A 6,664-nucleotide genomic window follows, 5' to 3' on the forward strand; every position below is an offset into this window, starting at 1 on the left:
TGTATTCTCCTGGAGAACATAACCATCAACCTCCAATCCTTGCTAAATTACTTGTCATGCCAAACTGCATTTCATCTTAGGTTTATAGGCCAGATCTAATTTTCTTCGTTGACCCAGAAGTTTTCTTATTTTTGTTCTGTTTACCTCTCTCCTTTTGGTCAAATTATTAAAAAAAAAAACTTTCACAGATCCTCTGCCTTAAAAGTACCTGTGAGATTTTCTTCCTACCCAATTGACTAGGCTGTTTTAAAATATATAAACATTGATATTTTTCCTAATGTACTATATACCATTTAAAATACGAAATATGAATCATTTATATCTTGTAATGTATCCAGATAATTATATGCTACAATTATACGTTGTATGGGTCTAAAAATGATTCTTCTACATCACTGTAATCCTCAAATGATTAAAGAAATATTTTCACTTCCAGTTCAAATACCTTCTGATACTTAGAATGTGAATATGATATTATCAAAATTGTCAGAGAGAATTCTGCATAAGAATATCTATTGATAATGATTACAAAAATTAAAATTAAAATAAAAAAATCAAATTGGAAATGCTTTCTTTGCATTTAAAAGCAACAAATCATGATCAATAAAAAGATCATAGTTCTCATCCTCTCTTCTCACCCTTCTGCCCAAAAACGTAGTTCTGAAAAATATTTTGAGATTTATCAAACAAGAGATGGAATTATTCAAAGGCAAAGGAATGAGAGCAGATGCCATGTTGAACATTTTGTCGTTTGTTGACCTCAGTAAAAGGGTTGGTTCAAATTTCTTACTACAACACTACAAAAGTGGATTCCTTTATATCTTTAAACATTTTTATACCCAGCTATTCTATGTTATGTATCTGACAATTTTAAGTGACTGAAGATGTTTTCTTGTTTCCACTGACTCTTACTCATAGTGGTTTTCCTTCTAGTATGTATGAGTTGACAGCTTGAACAGATTTTGTGGGAGTCCTGTGGGCCTACCTTGGGAAGGTTTTCCTTTAGAAAGTTTGCATCTCTCTCTCTGGTAGTTAAGACATAGTCTTATTCCAGTACACTTCAGCCACAGTTTTGGCTCACATTGAGAGTGTCAGATCCCCTACCTCACTGAGTTTCAAGGCTCAGTGTACCTACAGCAATGTTGCTTTAGGAATCCAATCTCAGAGCAATCTCACACCTTCTGGCAGCCAGATTGTTTAGGCAGGCTCTCTGTTGATTTAGCTCCCTCCTACTTTGCCTCCTGACTGTAGTTTCCAGTGATTCTGTCCCAAGCTTCCAGTTTCTTCTCAAAGCTTCAGATGGCTTAAGCTCCAGATCCTTTTCATTTCAGTTCCAGTGTCTGCCCAGTCTGGGCTAAATTCATGTTTGTGTGTGTGTGTGTGTGTGTGTGTGTGTGTCTAATCTGTGGAGAGCTATCCTACCCTTGTGAGACCAATGAAACCTCAGAAAATGTGTCCTATCCCAGGTCTAGTTTTGAAGTAGGCAGCTCCCTCAGGGCTCCTGAACATTCATAACACTGGAAGTGAGACTCCTATGTTGGAAATATTTAAAAATTCAGCTGAGCATGGTGGCTCACGCCTGTAATTCCAGCACTTTGGGAGGCTGAGGCAGGTGGATCACCTGAGGTCAGGAGTTCGAGACCAGCCTGGCCAACATAGTGAAACCTCGTCTCTACTAAAAATACAAAAAAATTAGCTGGGCATGGTGGCACAGGCCTGTAATCCTAGCTACTCAGGAGGCTGAGGCAAGAGAATCACTTGAGCCCGGGAGGCAGAGGTTGCAGTGAGCCGAGATTGCACCGCTGCACTTTAGTTTGGGTGACAGAGCAAGACTCCATCTCAAAAAATAAATTAATTAAAATAAATAATAAAATTTTGATTTGTACATTCATGTTGATACTTTTTCTTCTACATAATATAATTTTTCATAATCTCCCACTATGGGCTATTAAAAAAATTTTTTTTAGGGGTCAGTTTTTTTTTCTATTTTCTCTCTCTCTCTCTCTCTTTCTTTCTGTTTTTCTTTGAGATGGAGTTTTGCTCTTTTTGCCCAGGCTGGAGTGCAATGGCGTGATCTCGGCTCACTGCAACCTCCACCTCCCAGGTTCAAACGATTCTCCCACCTCAGCCTCCCAAGTAGCTGGTATTACAAGCATGCATCACCACACCTGGCTACGTTTTTGTATTTTTAGTAGAGATGGGCTTTCATCATGTTGGTCAGCTCATCTCGAACTCCAGACCTCAGGTGATCCACCCACCTTGGCCTCCCAAAGTGCTGGGATTACAGGCGTGAGCCACTGTACCTGGCCTATTTCTTTATTTTTAAAAATTTCAACTTTTCTTTTAGATTCCAGGGTAAGGTACACGTGCAGGTTTGTTACATAGTATATTACGTGATGCTGATGTTTGGGATATGATTGAAACTGTCACCTAGGAAGTGAGTTTGGTACCCAACAGTTTTTCAACCATTTCCCTCCTTTTTCCTTCCCACGTCTAGGAGCCCCCAGTGTCTATTATTGCCATCTTTATGTCCATAAATACCCAATGTTTAGCTCCTATTTATAAGTGAGAACATGCAATATTTGGTTTTCTGTTCCTGTGTTAATTTGCTTAGGATAATGGCCTCCAGCTGCATCCATGTTGCTACAAAGGACATGATTTCATTCTTTTTTATGGCTGTGTAGTAATCCATGGTATACATAACAAATTTTCTTTATCCAATTCATTGTTGATGGGCACCTAGGTTGATTCTATGTCTTAACTATTGTGAATAGTGCTGCAGTGAACATACAAGTACATGTGTCTTTTTGGTAGAACAATTGATTTTCTTTGGGATATATACCCAGTAATGGAATTGCTGGGATGAATGGTAGTTCTGTTTTAGGTTCTTTGAGAATCTCCAAACATCTGCAGTGGTGGAACTAATTTATATTCCTGTGAAAAGTGTATAAGTGCTCCCTTTTCTCTGCAGCCTTGCCAGCATCTGTTGCTTTTTTGACATTTTAATAATCACCATTCTGACTGGTATGAGATGGTGTATTTGTCCATTTTCACACTGCTGATAAAGACATACCCAAGACTGGGCAATTTACAAAAGGAAGAGGTTTACTGGACTTACAGTTCCACATGACTGGGGAGCCTTCACAATCATGGTGGAAGGCAAGGAGGAGCAAGTCACATCTTACATGGATGGCAGCAGGCAAAGAGAGAGAGCTTGTGCAGGAAAACTCTTTTTAAAACCACCAGATCTTGTGAGACTTATTCGCTATCACGAGAAAAACACGGGAAAGACCTGCCCCCATGATTCAATTACTTCCCCACAACACATGGGAATTCAATATGAGATTTGGGTGGGGACACAGCCAAATCATATCAGATGGTATCTTATTGTGGTTCTGATTTGCATCTCTCTGATGATTAGCGATGATGAGCATTTTTTCATTTTTTCATGTTTGTTGGCTTCTTGTATGTCCCCTTTTTAGAAGTGTCTGTTCATGTCTTGTCCTTTGCCCATTTTGTTGTTGTTGATTTTACTTTTATTTATTTATTTATTTTTACTTGAGACAGGGTCTCACTCTGTCACCCAGGCTTGAGTGCAGTGGTGCAATCTCAGTGCACTGCAACCTCTGACTTCTGGGCTCAAGTGATCCTCCCACCTCAGCCTCCTGAGTAGCTGGGTCTCTAGGCATGTGACACCATGGCCAGCTAATTTTTAGTTTTTTTTATAGAGACAGGGTCTCCCTACATTGTCCTGGCTGGTCTCAAACTCCTGACCTCAAGCAATCCTCCCTCCTCAGCCTCCCAAAATGCTGGGATTATAAGCATGAGCCATATGCTGGGTGCAGTGGCTCATGCCTGTAATGCCAGCACTTTGGGAGGCCAAGGCAGGTGGAGCACCTAAGATCAGGAGTTTGAGACCAGCCTGGCCAACATAGTGAAACCCTGTCTCTATGAAAAATGCAAAAATTAGTTGGGTGTGGTGGTGGGTGCCTGTAATCCCCAATACTTGGGAAGCTGAGGCAGGAGAATCGCTTGAGTCTGAGAGGCAGAGGTTGTAGTGAGCTGAGATCATGCCACTGCACTCCAGCCTGGGTGATGGAGTGAGATTCTGACTCAATAATAATAATAATAATAATAATAATAATAATAATAATAAACAAGCATGAGCCATTATGCCTGGACTTTTACCCACTTTTTAGTGGGGTTGTTTTTTGCTTGCTGATTAAGTTCCTTATAAATTCTGGATGTTAGACCTTTGTCAGATGCATAGTTTGTGAATATTTTCTCCTTCTGTAAGTTGTCTGTTTACTCTGCTGACAGTTTTTTTTTTTGTTTGTTTTGCTCTGCAGATGCCTTTAATTAGGTTCCACTTGTCAATTTTTTATTTTTATTGCAATTGCTTTTGAGGACTTAATCATAACTTTTTTCCTAAGTTCAATGTCCACAATGGTGTTTCCTATGTTTTCTTCCAGTATTCTTATAGTTAGAAATTTTACATTTAAATTTTAATCTACCTTGAGTTAATTTTGTATGTGGTGAAAACTGGGGGTCCAGTCTCATTTTTCTGCATATGGCTAGCCAGTTATCCCAGCAAGATTTACTGAGCAGGGAGTCCTTTCCCCATTGCTTATTTTTTTTTGTTGAAAATCAGATGGCTGTAGGTATGCAGTTTTATTTCTGAGTTCTCTATTCTGTTCCATTTGTCTGTGTGTCTGTTTTTATACCAGTACCATGCTGTTTTGGTTACTGTAGCCTTATAGTATAGGTTGAAGTTGTGTAGTGTAATGGCTCCAGCTTCATTCTTTTTGCTTAGGATTGCTTTGGCTATTTAGGTTCTTTTATGGTTCATATGAATTTTAGATAGTTTTTTTTCTAATTCTGTGAAAAATGACATTAGTGATTTGATAGTAGTGTTAAATCTATAGATTGATTTGAGCAGTATGGCTATTTTAATGATATTAATTCTTCTGATCCATGAGCATGGAATGTTTTTCCATTTGTGTCATCTGTGATTTCTTTCACTAGTGTTTTGTAGTTCTTCTTATAGAGATCTTTCACCTCCTTGGTTATCTGTATTCCTAGGTATTTTACTTTTTTGGTGGCTATTGTAAATGGGATTGTGTTCTTGATTTGGTTCTCAGCTGGAATGTTATTGGTGTATAGAAATGGCACTGATTTTTGTACATTGATTTTGTGTCCTGAAACTTTACTGAAGTCATTTATCAGTTCCAGGAACCACTACAGGCCTTCAAAAAGCTGAGGCCATGGTTTTCTAAAGACTGACACACAGCTCAGGTACTGATTTCTCAGTCACAGCAAAGGCTCCAGTTTCTCCCCTGAAGTCTGGGATACTTTAAAAAATAACCACCAGAGAAGGAGCTTTAGTAACTTCAATCCTGATAGCCACTTTATTGCCCCATCGTAATAACTTTTGGGAAAGCTTTTATCTATTTTATTCAATCAGTTACTATTTTCTCACTTGCCCCCCACTTTCGTGGCACCATCCTTTAATTCATGCTTTACTTCCATATGAAACGCTTCTCTTTCTCTTCTATATATGTATATAAATAAACCTTTCCAATTTCTTTTTTTAAAAAAAAAAAAAACAAGGTCTTGAGGCCAAGCGTGATGGTTCACGCCTGTAATCCCAGCACTTTGGGAGGCTGAGGTGGGTGGATCACAAGGTCAGGAGATCGTGACTATCCTGGCCAACATGGTGAAACCCTATCTCTACCAAAAATACAAAAATTAGCCGGGCATGGTGGTGGGCGCCTGTAGTCCCGGCTACTCGGGAGGCTGAGGCACGAGAATCACTTGAACTCAGCATGCAGGGGTTGCAGTGAGCCTTGGTAGCACTGCTGCACTCTAGTCTGGCAACAGAGCAAGACTCCATCTCAAAACAAAACAAAACAAACAAAAAAACAAAAAAACAAAAAAAACAGAGTCTCAATCTGTCTCCTAGGCTGGGGAGCAGCAGCATGATCAGAGCTCACTATACCCCCAAATTTCCAGGCTCAGGTGATCCTCCCTCCTTAGCCTCCAGAGTAGCTGGGACTACAGATATGCATCACCATGCTGGGTTTTTAATTTATTGTAGAGCTGGGGTCTGACTATCTTGCCCAGGCTGATCTTGAACTAGCCTCAAGCAATCTGCCCACCTCAGCCTCCTGAACTGATGGGATTACAGATGTAAGCCACCATGCAGGGATATCTTTCCCAATCTTCAAGGACAAGTGTCAGGACTATTTTTTTTTTTCCAAGAAGCCCTTTCTCCTTGCTCTTATACCAGAAGAAACTCATCTCTGCACACTTTAAAATTTCATACCTTTGGATCAGTCTCTTTTTTCTACCACATACTTTCTATCTCATGTTAGTTATTTGCATGCATTTCTCCTCTTTCTATTAGACTATAAATCTCTTGACCACAAGATACATATGTATATTAGATTTGTAATATCAAAACACATCTATAGAGAGTAGGTGCTCAGTAAATATTTAAGTAAATTTGAGGAAAGTAGCAGGGGCCATAAGAATAAATGGTAACTAGCAGTATGACTAAAAGGGTTGTTTTCAGCATTTAGGATTGGCCCCCCATTAAGGAAGGCCTCAATATTTGCTTCATCTACTCTTTCTTTTAAAAGGTATATTTATATATATATATATA

This window comes from Rhinopithecus bieti, unplaced genomic scaffold (genome assembly GCF_001698545.2).
Source record: "Rhinopithecus bieti isolate Rb0 unplaced genomic scaffold, ASM169854v2 scaffold_2077, whole genome shotgun sequence".
Classification (NCBI taxonomy): Eukaryota; Metazoa; Chordata; class Mammalia; order Primates; family Cercopithecidae; genus Rhinopithecus; species Rhinopithecus bieti.